This window comes from Oxyura jamaicensis, chromosome 2, assembly GCF_011077185.1.
Source record: "Oxyura jamaicensis isolate SHBP4307 breed ruddy duck chromosome 2, BPBGC_Ojam_1.0, whole genome shotgun sequence".
Lineage (NCBI taxonomy): Eukaryota > Metazoa > Chordata > Aves > Anseriformes > Anatidae > Oxyura > Oxyura jamaicensis.
The window spans coordinates 135,424,173-135,442,610 of record NC_048894.1 but is presented as its reverse complement, the minus strand read 5'-3'; the positions used below and the strand labels follow the sequence as shown (position 1 = coordinate 135,442,610).

Below are 18,438 nucleotides of genomic sequence, written 5' to 3'. Positions count from 1 at the left end.
ATAAATATTACACCCCTTGCATTCAGCTACTGCTCCTGTGTTTTCTAGATGAAAGCCCTGGTAGGGCAGGGAGTGCACCATACCGAGAGCAAATAAAATAAATGAACCTCTCGTCTCCCGCAGCTGGATATTACAGCATATGCAGAGCGCACCGCTGTGGCCTCCAGCCAAGCCCTGCAATTCACTAACACAATAGATGGGTTGTGGATGGTGGCAGCTAGTTAGGAACAGCATGAAAGCTTTTAATTCCTGCCTTTTATCATTTTATCTTATCACCTTGACATCATCGAGGCAGCATTTTATTGGTAAGTTTTGGAAACCAGTAAATAACACTGGGAATTAGAGTGGCATGAGTTAAGCACCGGTAATGGGAGTGGGCTGAGGTTTCGAGTACTCCTGCAGACAGCGGAGGGAGGCAAGAGATGGGCAAAGGGATGTTTGCACTTTTTTGTTTAATCTGCTGCAGGTTGCGCGGATCATTTGCAATTAAAATGCCAAAGACAAAACAGCCCCAGGAATACAGTCATTTTCGACTGCGGCAGTGAAAGACAAGGATGTTGTAATCTCAGTGAGTGTTATTCACAGCCTCTTAGTTATCAAAAGAACCATGCTATTTAAAGGTAACTAATGGATAAAATATGAATAAAGATTAAACTACAAAGGCTAAAAAGGATTATTTAGAGCACTTCCATTATGCAGAGTCCTGACATTAATATTTAGACACTCATGAACACTTACATAACTGCAGCTTATTTTTAATGATCTTCTATCTTGCTTTGTTAACAGGCTGACAAAATGTAATTTAGGACTATAAGCTGTGAGCCCCACGTGGAGAAGAAAAGCCTATAATTCACATCATGCTCTGGCTTTTAAGACTTAAGAGACGGTGGCGATTGTACGGCAGAATGCAGCTCGCAGGGCAATATCCATTTACATGCCATTCGAAACCTTCAGGCTATGCGGAGCACTGCAGAGTGCATCATAAAAAAAAAAAAAAAAGGAAGAAAAGAAGCCGGTTTAGTTACAATTGAACTGACATGATGGCAAATTAATTCATAAGGTAAGAGGAAGAAAAGGAGCCGTGGCTCCATCAGGGTGGCTGCATACCTAGCGATGCTGGCAGGTCACGGCTTCGCTTTGCATCACTGATTCATCACCCCAGATTTTCCACCGCTCCCTCGGTATAAAGCTGCAGAAAGGGGGCAATGCATTGGATTGGTGCTTCCCAGGCAAACAGAAAGGCAAGAGGAGCCAACATTATTAAAAAAATAATCAGAGCTGTGTGTGCTGGGAAAGCAAGGTTATCAGTCAATGTTTGTTTTCTCCTCATCCAGCCTGAAGTTAATCATTATTAAGCCCGTTTTGAGAAAGGCAGGGCGAGGGCTGACCCTTGGTAAGCCTGGATGCCACCAGCAATTAGCCAGGGCTGTGTCTGATGTGCTCCATGGGGACACGGTTTGGGCGATGAGTGTCAGAGGTACAGATGGAGCACCTTGGTGACCGATACACCACCAACCTGCGCTGCTGCAGCTTTTATTTCTGGTGGGAAGCCCTTCTTGTCCATGCATGTCATTAGCAGCTCCCTAATGACCTTGTGTGCCCCGGGTACTTGCATGGAGTACATTGCATCAAGAATATTGAGACAAAAAGTCTCTTGTATATCTTGCAGATACACAGCTAGGAGTGCATCACTTGGGTCATCCAAAACCTTGCCTAAGGGTCATGCAGGTAGGCAGCCCATTTCTTAAGAAATGATGTGAGTTGCCTTCTGCTGGCAACACAGGGATCTCCTGGAGGTCTGACCCTCCCCCTGATCCACCTTTGTCCCCCAGAGAAGGCTGTGGGCTGGTGGCTGTTTGGTGGTGGTACTGTAATAGTGTGGCTGTGCACCTACATGGTCTCAACACGTCACATCTCTAGGATATAAAAATGGCTGCAAGGAAATGCCTCTTCAGCTCTGACAATTTTGATTTCTTTCTTCAGTCCTTGCTATAAAGATAAAAACCTACCTCCCCTGTTTTTTTCTGATCCTCGTTGTCTTTACTTAGGGGATTTGTGTCTTGAAGACATTTGTAATAGGGAGTAGGAAGCCCCAGGTCTAACCTGTGACAAACAAAGGAAATAATTCAATGATTTAAGACTGAAACTTACAGAGGTCAGCCTTGCCCTAGTCCTGCAGCCAGAGCAGAAAACCCCACAGGCTCTGTTAGAGAAGAAGCATCAGGCAGAAAAATATGGGGACTCTGAAGCTGGATCCCACATAGAAATGGCACCAAGTGGTACGTCCTGGGAAAAGCCACATTGTTCTACACGGAGCTGCAGGACACAAGGGACACAACAGGTTCTTCACGTATCAAGGGCTCTGTGAAATGTGTGACATGGGGAGTGGCTGTAGTGTTCCTGTTCGGAGGGCTGCTGGCTTGAAGCAACAGAAGATGGTGCAACAGAGGGTCAACGAACCATTGGCTGAAAGACAATCTCCTGCTTGGAAGCTGAAGAAAACACTTGTGAGATCTTGCTCAGGATGACAATTTCTTGTACGAGGATGTCAGCTTGGGTGAGTGCATTAACTTCTCCACACCCCAAGAGGGGGAAGAATCTCTGCTGCGATGACCACTCTTCTTAAGATGACTTCAGAGACAATTGTGGCCACTGGTACCACTGTGGTTGAGAGCCTGATGTGACATGATGCCACAGAACTGAGCTAATGAACTCCTCAACGACACCAGGCAACCCTCCCAGGACCAAGCTGTGACTGCAGATGGCAGCAGCACTGCCAAGGATTTGTGCCTCTGCTCCCTTCTGATGGACCAGGAACCCGAGACTCAGCAGAAATAAAGGCAGAGACAAGAAACTCCTGAGCCCTTGTTGACGTCTTGGGCAAACAGGGTGAATTGCAAGATTTTTGTGTGTGCTTGGACTTGTGTGCTAACTGCTCTGCTGGTGGTGTTTTGGTTAGGTGAGGACTGCGTGGTGACAGCCCTGCTGTGCAGCACTTAGTGTTACCCCAACTCGGTAGTTAGGACTCAACAGAAGCAGATCTCTGCTGGTTCTGTTGCTGTAAGTCGTTTCTAAGCAACACCTCTGCTTATATTTATATGTGTAAATACACAAACGTATCACTCCAGCTCAGGGCGACCTATGCCAGAGCCACAGGTAGAGTGGCTGTTAGCCCAAGCACTTCAGCAGAGCTGGAAAATGGTGTCACGAGATGCTGGGGACTCCGCTCCTTTTGTGCGGGCTCTCAGGAAGGTGACTGTCAGTGCTGTTTGTGATGACAAACTTGATCATTAAAAGCTTGATGCTGCTGTTAGTGGGTGAAAGTAATTTCTTTTTCCAGTCTACTGATGTCCCAAGAAGCAACATGGGTTAGCTGATGGAGTGGGGTCGTCCTTTTCACATGGCACTCTCCCATTCTTGCCAGGTAAATTCAGCAGAGGAATTATCTAAGCAACACTACAAAATGGCACTTATTCCCATTGTTGAACATTTCTATTGCTTTCATAGTACTAAGCAGGAAAGGTGATTAGGCTTGGTAGGATTACTGTTACGGAGAACATGAGAGAACTTGTTTCTGCTCTTGTCGATTTTCCTCTGGCTCTCATGAGCTCTTGAAATCCATAGTAAATAATATTTATCAATGATATTTAACTTCTAGCAGACAGTAAATAATAACGATGCATTAAGCATGTTGCTCAATGACCTCCGGCTGCTGCTTTGAATTTTCTTAATATAAAGTTCTCCTATAGTTCAGAAGTTACCTAATTTGAATGAAATGCTGCTCATGCCCTGATTGTGGCTGGAGGTTTTGCTGCGCTGTCTTGATTTGAAGCTGGCAGGTGCCACTGGAAACAACCCTGCATGCTGGCTAATCGACCTCGGAGCTGCCAAGGCATGGCTGGAACAGGCCCCTTGGTCAGAGCAAAGAATAATTCTGCCCTGGCAACACGTACCGGACGGTGTCAGTCATTTAATTTCACTTTTTGTCTCAATATTCTTGATGCAAGGTACTCCGTTAAGTATCAGATGACAAATAAATGCTTTGTAAAGGCCGTGTACCGCAGACAGCCTTCTGCTCATTTCTTGCATGAAGCTGTTTATTTATTTCCTACAAAACCTGTAGAGTGGAAATTCAGGCACTTAAACTGAACATAATTCTTCCAACACAGCAGGATAGCTGCTATATTCCACACAATGCCATCTGTAGCAATAAAAATACAACATAAAACCCAGACCCCATAATGAAAAAGTCCTCTTCATTTGCTAAACCCTCTTCTTTACAATAGTGATGCTCTTCGCTTCCGCCTTGCTTCGTGGTACTGTGAGTGCAGATGGGTCAGCCACGCTGGTTTCATTTGCTTCTTAGAATACGAAAATATGTCACTACAGGAGGTACCTCGTTATCCACCTGCCAAAGTCTTCTCCGTGGCACTACAGCTGCTGCTTTGTTCTGTCAGTCTGGGATTTTAGCCTTTCTCCTTGTGATGGACTGGGCACCAAAGGATGGGGGATCCTTCTGGGGTGCTACAGACTAACAGCTTTCAAGGATGCTTGGTTTTAAAATTCCTCTTTTTTTTCTGATTTTTTTTTCTTTTTCAGGAAGGAAAGCCTGCAAGATTCTTGTCCCTGCTGGGGACTACAGAGCAGCCCAAGCAACTACTCAGAGGTGAGAGCCCACACTGCGTGCAGGCAGCCTGAAGCCTTCCTCCTCCTCATGAACCCAGCTGGGGCATCCTCATAGCAGAGGCTTGAAATTTCACCAAATAGTGATGGGAAGTGTGCCTTCTGGGAACTAAACCCTTGGGTTTGAGTCCAGGGACATTCTCTGAGTCTAGTTCTTTAGGCTTCTAGTAGGCAATTTTACTTGGGATTTCATCACAGATTTGTCTTGATGCTCTCTGGGTCATTTCCTTGGCTGTGCCTGCCGGCGTCAGGACTGTGGCTAGAGGCAAATTGATTCTTTGATGTCCTTGCAAATGAATAAAAAAATCATTTCAAATACAGTTGAGAAAGGTTTTTCAAGCTCCTGTGAACAGCCACCTTTTAATGCTAGATTATTCCAGCTTCAGATCTTTTTCCGGAAAATACCCTCAAAATAAACATGCAGAATCCCATAAAATCAGTTAGAGTAAGGCATAATGCATACCTGCTGTTCGTAATAAATGATCCATCTGACGATGAAAATTTTAGAATTAGATCTGGTCCTATTTCTAAAATAGAAATTAGATCAAAGAAGAGATCAGAATTACTTTTTTTAACACACAAAGCACAGGAGTGTACTTCTCCCTCGTTTGTACACACATGGAGTTCCCCCAGGCAAGAGTGGTATCAAGAAGAGGAGACTCTAGCTCACAGATTTGGGTGCAACCCAAGCCAGGACTGTTGCAGTCAGTACGAACACTGATGTTTGCTTCAGCGTGTGCAGGCTCTGTGTATTTTCCTTTAACGTAACTGCACGCCAGTTAATTGTTTGTGTGTGTATGTATGTGCATGTGGACCAGATGCACAGATCCGTGGACCCCAGAGAATTTCACTGCTTTCAAAGGATGTGATGTAAAATTCTGTACACTAAATTTATTTCTTCCCATGCAACTGTGTACAATCAGTTCTAATAGGAACTAGACACTTCCTGCACGTCTGTTTTTTAATGCAATCTGCTAAGTTTTATAAGGGCCATATTTAGCTGTACATCCTCTCAACTGTTAACTGTATTATTCTTTTACGGAAGTCATTAACTGTTCACTAAACTCTTCCTATAGCGGTTTTACAATGCAAGCACGGTGAAATGTGGTTCTCTGCGGGCTAAATAGCTCTTCGTAGTGAAAGAATCAGCGCACACATATGTTACTAGAATAAATGAGGAGAACCTCTAAAAATGTTTGGCATGATCAGCAAATAATTTCTGTTCATCTGCCCTCCAACAGCTGCTAATGCAAACTTCATACATTTAAACGACTTCCCTTTTTTACAGCTGATCCTGTGAGTATCACTCATCCCTCCCAGAAATTATATTTTCAGTTGCATTTTCATTTCAGCTTGAAGGAGAGAGGTGATTTGCACATCCTGGCTGGTTCAGCAGTTGCAGCTGAAGAAGTTTTCTTCATTGCGTCATCCTGGACTAGTTCCTACGTTTCATCTCACCCTGCTCTGCTATACTTTCCCTGTACAAAGTGGAACCATCGACTTTCAGCCTAGAATTCTATTTTAAGATTAAGGGGACATGAAATGAGGAAGATTGTAAGTGAAGTCTCTGTGAAGAAGTTCACTGCACTTCCTCTTTATGAAAACAAACTGCAGGCTGCCTCTGGCAAATATGAGGGTTTTTTTTTAATGGAAATGTACAGTGAAGACCTTAATCCTTGAACCTGTCACAGCCCTGTTCTGTGAAGTCTGTGTAGAGTTTACATGGGAGCTATAAATCAGAAAGAGATAGCACAGAAATAAGCAGTCTGAACTTCCTATTGGATGGCAATTGCATTAAACTGCAGGTAAGGTTTTGCTGTATCTCTTAAGCCCTTGAGTACCAAATGTCAACAAATTAGAAACTGCATTCCAACCTTAACTCACCTGCATCCACTTCCTTTGCAAAAGCCAAAAAATGGGCAATTATTGCTTTCCAATGTGTATGTTTTCATCCTGTGGTTTATGGTTCTTTCTTCCTCTAACCGAGACTTGTGTAACACTGCAGTAGGTTAGAAGGTGCCCAAATGACCTTTGGCACACCAAGGTCAGGAAAACTTCCATCTCCAGCCCCTCAGGACCCTGCAGCCACTGGAGATGGATCAGTGTAAAAGCAGCCAAGTAAGGCTCCCGTATCATCCCCTTCTACCATCCGCATCTGTGGGCTTCTCCTCCCACAGCAGCAATAGACTGACATCAAAAGTAAATGGCAGACATGGCAAATCCTACCAGGAAAATAATTATCCTGCCTTGTTTTCTTGAGAATATCGATGTTGGGGCTCTTTTCTCCTTTCTGGCTCTGTCCTGGGGAAGGTGAGAATGGATGGGGTCAGACCCAGGTCTTGTACAGTAGCAAACGAACGTGAGGAAATGGTCTCGCATTATGCCAGGGGAGGTTTAGGTTGGGCATTAGGAAGAATTTCTTCATGGTGTGTCAAACGTTGGAACGGGCTGCCTTGGGAAGTGGTGGTGTCCCCATCTCTGGAGGTATTTAAGGCACGTGTGGATGTGGCACTGAGGGACATGGTAGGTGAGGCTGATGATTTGATTGAGGTTCTTGAAGGTCTTTTCCAAACTAGATGATTCTATGAAAATGCTGAGGTAACACATAAGTAAGACCCAGTGTCCTAGCTGGCTGGCAACCTGTATTTCAAAAGAAAGAAACAAAGGGAAGTTTGGGAAGGGTAAAACCTTGAAGATGTGTGTGCTCAAAACAGACTAGTGACGAGCTTTGTGAAGGCATTCGCATGTGTCTAGATGTAGCAATGGAAAAGAAGGAGGAAAAGAAAAGAAACTAGTGGACACATACACTGAGAACACCTCAGCAGGACCAAGTTTCCCAGCCAGTTTTCTCAGCTCATCCTGGGATGCTTGCAGCATTGTGGCCCCAGCCCAGCTTGTGATTTTCTGCCCAGCAGAAAATTTGGGGGAGTGGAAGGAGGCAATAGGTTTTGTCTTCAGTCTCGCCAAAGGACACCTCATGCAGTTTCAGGCTTTGCAAAGCCACAGGGCCACACCACATCCTTCTTCCCAAAACTGCAAATCCCAAGGGTGCTGAGAACTAGGAAAATCCAGAGTAAAATATGTAAGAACTTCTTAGAGACTTTTCCCTTCATCCGCATTTCTAGGAGGAGTGCCCAAACTCTCAAGGTTGCTAGCCTAACATTTGGCATCCATTTAAAAAATATTTATTTTCAACATCCACATATAGGACCTTTTTTTTTTTTTTTCTTGGTCTGCCCATAAAGCTCTGCTGTGTTCAGGTGTTTGTAGGATTTGTGCCTTTATGAATGAAACAATAAAAAAAAAAAATGAACTCAGCATGCCCTAGAACAAAGATTCTTGTAGGATTCATGTAACAACAATGAAAAGAAATAATTTCAGCTGTCACCACAATTAATGGAAAAACAACCTCCCCAAAACCACATACATGTTTAGATATAGAGCTTATGTTTTTTTCAAAAATACGTTTTGTTTTGCTGGTTAGGAAATACCTCTTGTTATGCAGCAAGTAACATCCCAGGCTGGCAGTGTGCGCACCGGGTGTGGTCTGACTTGCCCAGGAGGGCTGTCATCTGCACTTCGGGCTTCCAACGAGATCCCAGAGGCTCACCAACAGCCAGGACCCCACCAAACAAGGTGCTGCACAAACCCACTGAGACATGCATGGGAAATGTAGTTTTAAGAGCATGAGTACACAAGGAGCTATTATTATATGCTATGAAATGGATGAAGAAAGTACTGTTTTGATTAAGGAGCAGTTGACCTCTATTACATGCAGGAATAAATGATGACTTGGAGTATGAGTCAATGGGGAAAACGGTCTTTTGGATGGAGAATTTCAGTCTAAAAACCAAAGTCAGGTGCCTGGAGTGAGGCAGATTTCTGCATCATGGAGCTGGTGGAAGAATCTCTCAACAGATGCAGAGAATCAGACTGCCTTGCCTTGCCAGGGCTCCTCGAGTAAAGGCTTCTGATGTAACTCCTCACCAGGTCTTAGGGAAAACAGATGTGGGCATAAGAGAGGAAACAAAACATGACTTCATGACTTTCCAGTGGTGCCCAGTGCCAGGACAGGAGGCCCTGGGCACAACCTGGCCCCCAGGAGGCTCCCCCTGAGCACCAGGAGCCCTTCTGTGCTGTGCGGGTGACGGAGCCCTGGCACAGGCTGCCCAGAGGCTGTGGGGTCTCCTCCTTGGAGCCCTTCCGAAGCCGCCTGGACGTGGTGCTGGGCACCCTGCTCTGGGTGTCCCTGCTTGGGCACGGGTGGCACCAGGTGGCTCCAGAGGGCCCTGCCGGCCTCAGCCACTCTGGGATCTGTGGTTTGCAGTGGAGGAACACACCAATTTACTTTGTAATTTGTGCTAGGACATATACCTGTAAATGGCCTCGACTAGGACGTAAGCAGCAACATGAGAGCATTGCAGGTAAACATAAAGCAATGAATAAGGGAAGAAAAATCCTAACTTAACAAAAAAATATGGCTCATCCTGCTGAGGAACTGGTTGCTTTGTGGTTATGACAGCTAGTTCTCTGAAACTTTCAGTTTTCATTAGCGTTCAAAAAGTAAATATAAAATAATTTAGGGAAGTAGAAACAAAATGGAAAATATCATTGTAGATCTCCATCGCTTGCCCAAGTACTGCAGCCAGGTGCAGCCCTTGTCCCCTCATGGCCAAGGAGAGCATCGGTGTGGGGTGACCAGAGGGCATCCCATGAAGCAAGCAAGGGCGACGGCAGAGGAGGCATGGCTGTCTCCCCCGGATCAGAGGAGCAAGGAGCGGCTCCCCTCCATGGTAAGGAGACACATTTTGGGGAGGTTGTAAGAGTCTTCTGGCACAAAGTGGAGATAGCGGGAGCCATGCTGCAGACCAGAAAAAGGAGGTGGTCCTTCAGGCAACGGAGGATGCATCTGTGGGACACCCAGCTGAGGAACACGTTGGAAGGGCTCAAGGGAGCCTGAACATGGTAATGAGGGGGAGGGCCTTGAAGAATTGCTAGGGACACAGGAATCACAGCTGGCTCAGGAGGTTTCTGGCTGAAAATAGCTGGAGGCTGGGAGAGGACGGAAGGTTAGTAGCATGTGTGCTTGCTCCACTCTTTGAACACAAAGACTACAGAAAAAGGCACCCAGCTTTCCCCACAGTAGAGCTGTAAAGTTCAACCTGATGGAGAAAACAGATGATAAAACCTCCTGAACATTTATCTCCTAGTGGCAATGCTGGTAGCTCTAGACTGCCAGCAGAGTATTGTATGCATAACTACACCCTAGATAGATTTATTTCACTTTATCTTTCAATTAAATTCATGTATGTAAGCTGCAAAAATAAACACTTCCTGGGGACTCAGAAGAGCTGTGCCGGATGGGATGACATGCTTTGGTTTTGAATCAGATCTCACAACCAGTGAGAAAGTATGATTAAGAAAGACTAAAACATCTGGACAACAGCTGATGATGATATCCCCCCAAGGGACATAATCAAAATATCCTGAAAGAATATTTTCGTTGCAGAAGCAAGGCCAATATTGCACACAGAGAGAAGAATTATCTTTCTTGGGAAAATAAAAAATTGTCCTTGTCCAAGGGGCTTTTTTCCTCCTCTCCATTAAAATTAAAAAAAAAAAAAAAAAAAAAAAAAAAGGAAACAGTAATTCCTCCTTTTTCGGACAACGAAAATAAATGCTTACTAATATCTCCATATTTAGAGAGGCCAGCATACTTGAGAAACATACTCACTCATTTGGTATCAAGGGTTCCTTTGTTTGCAGAAGTAAAAATAGCATTTGAACAACCCTCGTGGACACTTCTTCCTTCAAGCCCAACGTGGCTGTAATACAAAATTGCTGAGTGCTTCAAAACCCCTTTGAAATCAGTGTCAAGAACCGGCTCCTTAAAAAGTTTCTGGAGATACTGGAGGAGTTTGCAGGGCTGCACACAAACACCAGCCAAGTCCTGTCGGGTTCATCGCAGAGCTGTGCTTCAGGCCGTGGTCAGCAGCTGTCTGGCAAGACCACACTCGTTAGTGTTGCTTCTTATTTGGGCAGGGAGGTAGCTGTCCATCAGAGCTCCTTTCCGTGGACGATGAGCGACCTGCCAGTGCTGTCTTTAAGGCCTGAACTCTCTTCCTCCTGGCAGAGCCAGGCTTGCCCTTGTTGGGCAGCTCCTGACAGCTCAGCCACCTGACAGAGCCATGGCCTTTTCCAGTCGCTGAGGCATTTGCTCCTTGTCTTCTCCCTGAGGGGTGTACACATCCCCTCCAAGACCTGATCCCAGTCAATCCACCTTCTGCAGCATTTGGCCACCTGTACTGTCACCAAATCCTGCCACATCAGGGGGGAAAGCAATGCATGGAGAGCTCTGTCTGCTCAATCTTTCCTCCAAGACCTACTCTGTGAAAGTGAAGATTTGATTGTGATGAGTTGTAGCAAGTCTCTCAGGTCAGGAATAGCACTGGTTGGGTTAAGAATGAAGAGAATGAAAACCCTACATTTAATGAAGCACCAGAGAGGAAAATGATCTAGGCAATTCCCAAACTATTTCTCTCCCCTCCATAAAGTCTGGTTCTGGAAGACTCTGTGATTTAAAATGCATTTTGCAGGGAAAGGTAATCACAAGCATGGGGGTAACTGGAAAATGGCTTAAAATGGTAGGTGTAGAGATTTTTCTTTAATAAGGAGCTGATCGTGTGGATGATGGAAATTTTATGGATCACAGATCTCATCTATCTGGACTCCAGTGAACCAACTGATGGGAGAACACAGGGGAAATTATTTGTTGAAATGGGGAAGAGGGGATCTAATGGTAAAGGCCAAGAAAAAGAAATAGGTGAAAAGCGTGAATAGGGAATTATGAGATTAGAGGATAATTCTTGTAGAAGGGTGAGACTGAGGAGCAATTTAACTTTTTTTATTATTATTTTTATTTTATTTTTTATCTTGAGTAATCGTGTTGTAGTTTAAAACAGCATGCCTGTGGCATAGACCTCAGAGCATTGTCAGGTTGGGCTGGGATATTGGATGGGGAGAATGAGGTGAATTTGAAGGCACAGGTAACAAATGGGGATTATAGAAATGGAATGGCAAATGGGAATTCAGGCACTTAAGGATCAAAAATGATGATTCCTACAATAAAACAGGAGTTAAATTAAGAACAGAAGGAAAAATTGCAGGTGTCTCAGTTATTGGCAGGCCATAAATCACCAACACAACGTGACAAGCAACGAAGTAAGTACTGAAATATTTCCAGTGGAAATGGGAATTGTTGATCCTATTTTTCAAGGTACTGGTAAGATATAACCTCAAGGTTTGCCTTTGATTCTGGCTACCAGAAGTTGGAAAAGATAAACTAAGTCTGGGAAGGGCAGGAGCAGCAGGACACATTGAGAGTGTCCAAGCCAAGAGGATGTCTGTTCCTGGCCCTCGGTGTGTGTACATGCTCACCCTGGCCCACATCTCCTCCAGGCTGCCAGAGCAAGGTCTGGGCAACCACCACCAGCAAGCACCTTGGTGCTCCAGGGGCACCTCCTCTGGGGCAGCTGCCCCAGGACAGTTTGGACAAAAGGGACTGAAGAGTCTTGGGCTGGAACTCGGTCCATTTAGCAAAGACCTCAGTGAGTTGTTGGACCACTTGTCAGCTACCCGCGTGTCCCAGGTTCCGTGTTATCCATTGGTACAGACCCAGCTGTGTTCCCAGAGGACCTCTGGCAGCATTGAACAGCTGATTCCTGGAGCGTTGTGCAGAGTTACAGAAATGCTCTACAGTTCTCAGATATTAGCCTTTTGCGATGGCGTTTAGTCAGTCCTTGCTTGCACCATGTCAGCAAAAGATTTCTTCTTATTCCTGAACTTGAGTAGTGCCAGCTTCTGTTCTATTCCTAGTGTATTTTTCTCAACTTCTTTTACATTGCCAAGGAAGAAGCCAATGAATCAAACAGCTATAAAACAACGGTTTTTCAGCATGAGATTTTTTCTAATATGTCTTGTGGGCAGCAGTTGCTATTACCAGCCTCTTGTGCCTGTCTCTATGGGATTCGTTTTCCCCTCATGGCAGTATTAAGTTAATACAATCCTGCCATTACCTACAGTGTTTCCAAGGTGAGTCAAGCAATTTCAGTGGGTTCTGAGAAGCTGGCATGCTTGGCTGCAGCAATTTCTGTCACGTTGAAAGTGCCACATCCCAATGCATGGGGAGCAATTAGCTCCACAGTGTGGAGCCAACCCCGGTAACAAGGTAAAGGGACTGAGAAAATGTTGAAAAGTGGGAGAGTTGTGATTTGAAATGTGGAGAACCACCTAAGATCCCATGCTGTGAAAGCTGTGGGAGATATCTGCTAGTGGTACTGTGTGAGTCAATGCTTCTGTCCCCCTGCAGGATCCGCCCCCGTGTCCTTCCTCACGCAGCTGTGCTGGTCAGGGACGATCCATATGGTCCCAGCTACTTGGATTTTCAGGATTTCTGCATGAGTTTCAAAGAGTTACTGGAACGTAATGGGAAATGTGATCACAAGGAGGCTTGTCTTGGTAGATTTTCTATTTAGTTAATAAGTCCGTTTATTTAGACTTAGCAATTTCCTGTGGTCTACAGCGTATTTCCAGAGAGGAAACTCAAGTGCTGCTGTATAACTGCTGTCTATAAGCAACACCAGAGAAAGAAAATATACAAGCCACTTCCATTATTTCATGGTTCGGAAGCAATTGTGCTCCTTGGTAGTCATGTGTCTCTTACTCAGAGCTCTCCATGTACTTGCCCTTTCACGAGGTCACTTTCTCTTGCTAAAATTAATGCTTCCTAGATACTGATCTCATGCCAGAAGAGCTGGTGACACCGCTAACTCTGCACCAGCCACCCCCCGCACATTGCTCTCCCCAGAAAGCACGTTGCCAAAGGAGCCAAGCCTGCCCCAGCCACAAACTGGCCCCAAATGGGGTCCATTGCCCAGCACCCTGCAGCTCCAGATGACCTGCCCTGGTAGCACTGTGCTCGCACTGCCTTATTGCACAGAGGTACCCAAAAGGACCGGGTGACAGCCTGTCCAGCCGAGCCGGGTGTAGGACCGATGGCTTCTTGCTTCCCAGCCCCGCACACCACGAGTTAAATTCCCATCTAGTGCTGCAGTGACATTTATTAAAAGCAATAGCAAAACCACTCTCAGAACTGTGCAGCATCCTGTTTCTGTCCGAAAACAATCCACTTACAAGGAGGAGCATCATCACTCAGCACTACAAGAATTAATAGAAAAGGAAAATGAAGTGGGGCATGTTATGACTGGTTGCCAACACCAGGCAGCTCACGTTGTTCCACGAGAGCCTCTCAGAGTTCATCCCCATAACATCGATTAAATCAGTTGTCAGTGATCTGGCTAAAGATGGCCTATGGGGCTGAGGTCAAACAGAGGAAGGAAAATCACAGCAATAAAGGAAAGTGAATCCAGGATAACATGCGCAAGAAGCAAGAAATAAGAAACCCGTCTCCCCTTCCAGCAACATGAATTGTTATTAAACTTCTATGAAATCGCTACAGGTGCGTGTGCAGGATGTATCATGTAGATATAATCCAAGCTATTGCAGGTTTCAACTGTTAATGCAGGGACTAATGAGAGTAACCAAAACCTCTGTGCTGTCCTCCTGCCTGGCTGGCTCCGAGCGAGCCTACGCCCTCCAAAGTACTGGGTGGTTTGCAGTGGGTAAGCCTGGGAAGGGATCTGGAAAACATGCTCACAGAGTTGTTATATTTAAGGAACAGAAATTCTGACCAGCAAATTTGTGGTCAGATTTTATTGTAACATGTGTATTTATTGTTTACCCAGAAAATCGACAAATTAACAGTTCTTCTTATAGCCACAGCAACTGAAAGCATTTGTTCTTCCTGGGGTGTATACCATGGCTCTGAAGCCAAGTTATAGCGTACAGTTATAGCTGAGACTCTGCCAGTGTGGATTTTGGAGTGAAGCAATCTTCCATCCTTTCTTTGGAAAAGCTGCCTCACAGACCCTTGAAATCCCATGCCCCTTTTAGCTCCTGCTCGTGCCTCATCTCCATGCATGCCACCACCTGAACCAGCTGCCACCTTGTGCTGGAGCAAGCATCCTTTCCTACAGCCAAGCTACAGCGATGGGCCATACCATGGAAGCCCACCATTGCATGGAAATTTTCAACCCACTGGGGTGAAAAAATGTTGGATGTGGGGACTCTACAAGTACCTTAAAGGAGGCTGTAGCGAGGTGGGGGTTGGTCTATTCTCCCACATGCCTGGTGACAAGACAAGGGGGAATGGGTTAAAGTTGCACCAGGGGAGGTTTAGGTTGGATATTAGGAAGAACTTCGTAAAGGGTTGTGAGGCACTGGAATAGGCTGCCCAGGGAAGTGGTTGAGTCACCATCCCTGGAGGTCTTTGAAAGACGTTTAGATGTAGAGCTTAGGGATATGGTTTAGTGGAGGACTTGTTAGTGTTAGGTCAGAGGTTGGACTTGGTGATCCTGGAGGTCTCTTCCAACCTAGATGATTCTGTGATTCTGTGAAAATGTTGGATGGGCCAAGCCCGCCCAGGTCTACTGGCTGTGAGGGCTCCAATTTAGGTCAAATTGAAGTGCCTGAGGCCAGCTCCATGCTGTTACATGCTTACACCTGCTGTTATGAACAAAGATGTTGCCCGATTCAGGTACATTTTGAGTGGGAAAAGAGTGGTTTAGCCATCTAGAAACTTCACCAGGCTGGTGGGAATGGTGGCCAGCCCAGCGGGTGTCACCCCCCTCCTACACCGGCAGCACAGAGCGGCGTGTGCTGATCCGTGGTGGCTGGTATGGCTCGGGGCTTGGGACAAACAAACACAGGTGCCCTAGAAATCCCGAGGGCACAACTGGAGAAATATTGACAAACAGATGGACTTTAATTCGTGCAGGCAAACTTTTATGCCACTGCGTTGAGTGTGACTGTGTACTGTTCCTGCTTTTCCAGTTAGTCAGAGGTCATTTCACTGGAAAGCTCATGTTTTCTCACGTGTGTTGTTTTTTTTTTTTTTTTTTTTTTTTTTTTTTTTTTTTTTTCTTTTTTTTTTTTTTTTTTCTTTTTTTTTTTTTTTATTTGAAGCATGAACTGGGGGTGACTTTTAACTTACTTCTAGGCTGGAAGTGTGCAGGGTATTCTGACAGGAGCTCCATGGGTAGAGAGTCCAAAGGCTGCCACATGGCACTTTGTTGGTGTTGTCACACACACGTATGGCATTAGCAGCGATGTCCCAGGGAAACTTGCCTCATGCTGTCTATGACATCTCCTTCTCCTCCCAGGATGAGGTTTTGTATTTAAGATAACTAACAGGTTTTTCGATTTAATAGGATGGCAGGGGAGGGAAAAGTCTGTTGAAAATTGTTCCCCCGTCCCTTTGTAAAACAACAAAAAAATCTCTATAGGAAATCATTTTACCAACAAAAAATAATTTACAATGAAACTTTGTCAGGAATGGAACAACCTGTCTAGTCCCAGCTTCAGACTGATTTTTGGAGCTGTCACTCTCACTCATGAAAGTACAGGTCTAAAATACTGACCATTTGGTTCTGGGACACCTGGTCCAATGTTAGTCATGAAAGGTACATTTATAGTAGGTATGTTAAAAAAAAAGGCATATAGATATCAGGTTTTCAGGCCATCATTAATGCCCCAAGTATTAAAAGGTAGTTCACTGTGCCTATTTTATACAACAGAAAAACTGGCTACTGATTGCTACCAGCTTCCTCACGCCTCAGCCTGAAATTATTTCTGCCCTGAAGATTTCTGTTTGCTAATGTCTTGGGAGCCATTACACGAGAAGAGAAGGCGTGAGACAAAACCCAGTTTGCAAGACGTTAGCACGTATTGGCTCCAGAAGAGAAACTACAATGACAATTAGATTTTGCTGTTGACAACAGAGCGGCTAATCACTGAAGCTAAAATCAGATTACACGAAATGAAAGTCTGTTGCCTGGCTGCGGCCGAGATTCAGATGTTCTTAGAATAAGTGTACCAAAAGGAATTGCAATCCCATTATCCAAACAAGAACCAAAAGCCCAAATCGAATGCCAGAAAGGTTAAACAGCTCCTTCTCAGCTCCCTCCCCTGATTCAACCAGCTGTCCTGTGGCTCGAGCCCTATCTCCAGCCACATCCCATGCTCCTTGTGCTCTTGCCGCCTCCGTGCCGGGTGCTGCCTTCAGGTCCCCACCAGCAGCACCAAAGCCAACCCGCAGCACCCAACCATCAGCTTCAGCTTGAGAGACAACATAGACATAAATAGAAAAGTCTCGTTATTTTCTCTTGTTGGTCTCCCAAGCTTTTCCCCTCTTTTTTGCTCTCACACTGGTCACACATAAATTCGACAACAAATCTTATCTTCTGCTGGACGCCCACACCATGGTCAGAGGCAGTGCAATATAATGCTGGCAAACATTTTGGCTACTTGGTATTTTTGCAAGTTTGCTAGTATTCAGCCAAAGTTTGCAGAGGGGTTTAACCGAAAGGTCAATGAAAGAATATCTGCATATTGTAAAGCTAATGATCGGGATAGATGTAATTTGTTTAAATTTAAGAAAAAGCCAAAGTAAACTCTTTAAAGGAATTGCTCATATATCTGAGGCTTGCAGTGGGGTAATAAAAATAGAAATTATGTACATAGGACATACTGTGGTGTAGAAACTTAACCTCAACATATTGATCGAGGCAGTTCTTGTCCCTGAATTAATATACGCCTACGAGTGAGCATTTGTTTTAGGGAAGATAAATAGAAAGGCCACGAATAAATATAAAAGCTGAGATGAAATAGCCATCTGGACTACATTAAACCAAAATGTGTAATTGAAGCAGAGTGAGCGTGCATCTTTTGATCGAGTCACACACAATTGAAATGAAAGTAAATGGGCAATTCCTGTTATCGAATCATCAGAGGAGGGTCTGCAGCACATGCATGTGAGAAGGATCGACGGAGAACTGCAACATGAAGACCCCAAGCATCTCGGGTGGCCTCACCCCGGGTGCAGTGCCAGGGCCAGGACTGTGTCAGCCCAAGCTGGGCTTGTGCTGAACCTGCTGAAACCATGCCGGGCCCCGGCTCCTCGCCTGTTTCCACAGCTGAGCCAAATGGCAGGGCGAGCTTCAGCTTGGCTCTGCGTGACCACCTGCATCCCCTCCAGTGCCACAATCCAGCACTGGGGACACCCCCAGGCAGCTGAGCCAGGTAGAAGCAAGCCAGGAAAACATTGCTCCTTTTAAATCCAGAGCAGTTCTGCAAGCAACAGCACAGAAGACTGGGGACATGCTGTCTTGAAATGTCCTCCACCTGAGTAGAGGTGAAGAGATGAGGGTAGGATTGCCAGAAACTGCTAAAGGGAGGGAAGAGCATGAGTTCTGACTCTGCCTTTGAAGCCAGGGCTGCCTCGCTGGTGCCAGTGCTCACTGGTGTGTAGCCACACCACAGCACTGGAGTGGGTAGAAAGGGGGTCTTCTGAAAAGCAGTGGCTTTAAACTAAAAGATGACAGGTTTAGATTAGATATTAGGAAGAAATTCATTACTGTGGGGGTGGTGAGGCGCTGGCACAGGCTGCCCAGAGAAGCTGTGCATGCCCCATCCCTGGAGGTGCTCAAGGCCAGGCTGGATGGGGCTTTGGGCAACCTGGTCTGGTGGGAGGTGTCCCTGCCCATGGCAGGGGGTGGGACTGGGTGGGCTTTAAGGTCCCTTCCAATCCAAACCATTCTGTGATTCTGTGATTCTATGAAGCTGTTTTCCTGAGCACTG

The 18,438-nt window shown here is 45.4% G+C and overlaps 1 long non-coding RNA gene across 1 annotated transcript; it reads right to left on the bottom strand.

Moving 5' to 3' along the window:
• Positions 1-739: 739 nt before the first annotated feature.
• On the bottom strand, positions 740-1,276 carry LOC118161073. Its single transcript, XR_004747836.1, has 2 exons — positions 1,108-1,276; positions 740-967 (listed from the first exon to the last, which is right to left on the bottom strand). It is a non-coding gene; the product is annotated as an uncharacterized LOC118161073 (long non-coding RNA).
• Between the last annotated feature and the right edge of the window lie 17,162 nt (positions 1,277-18,438).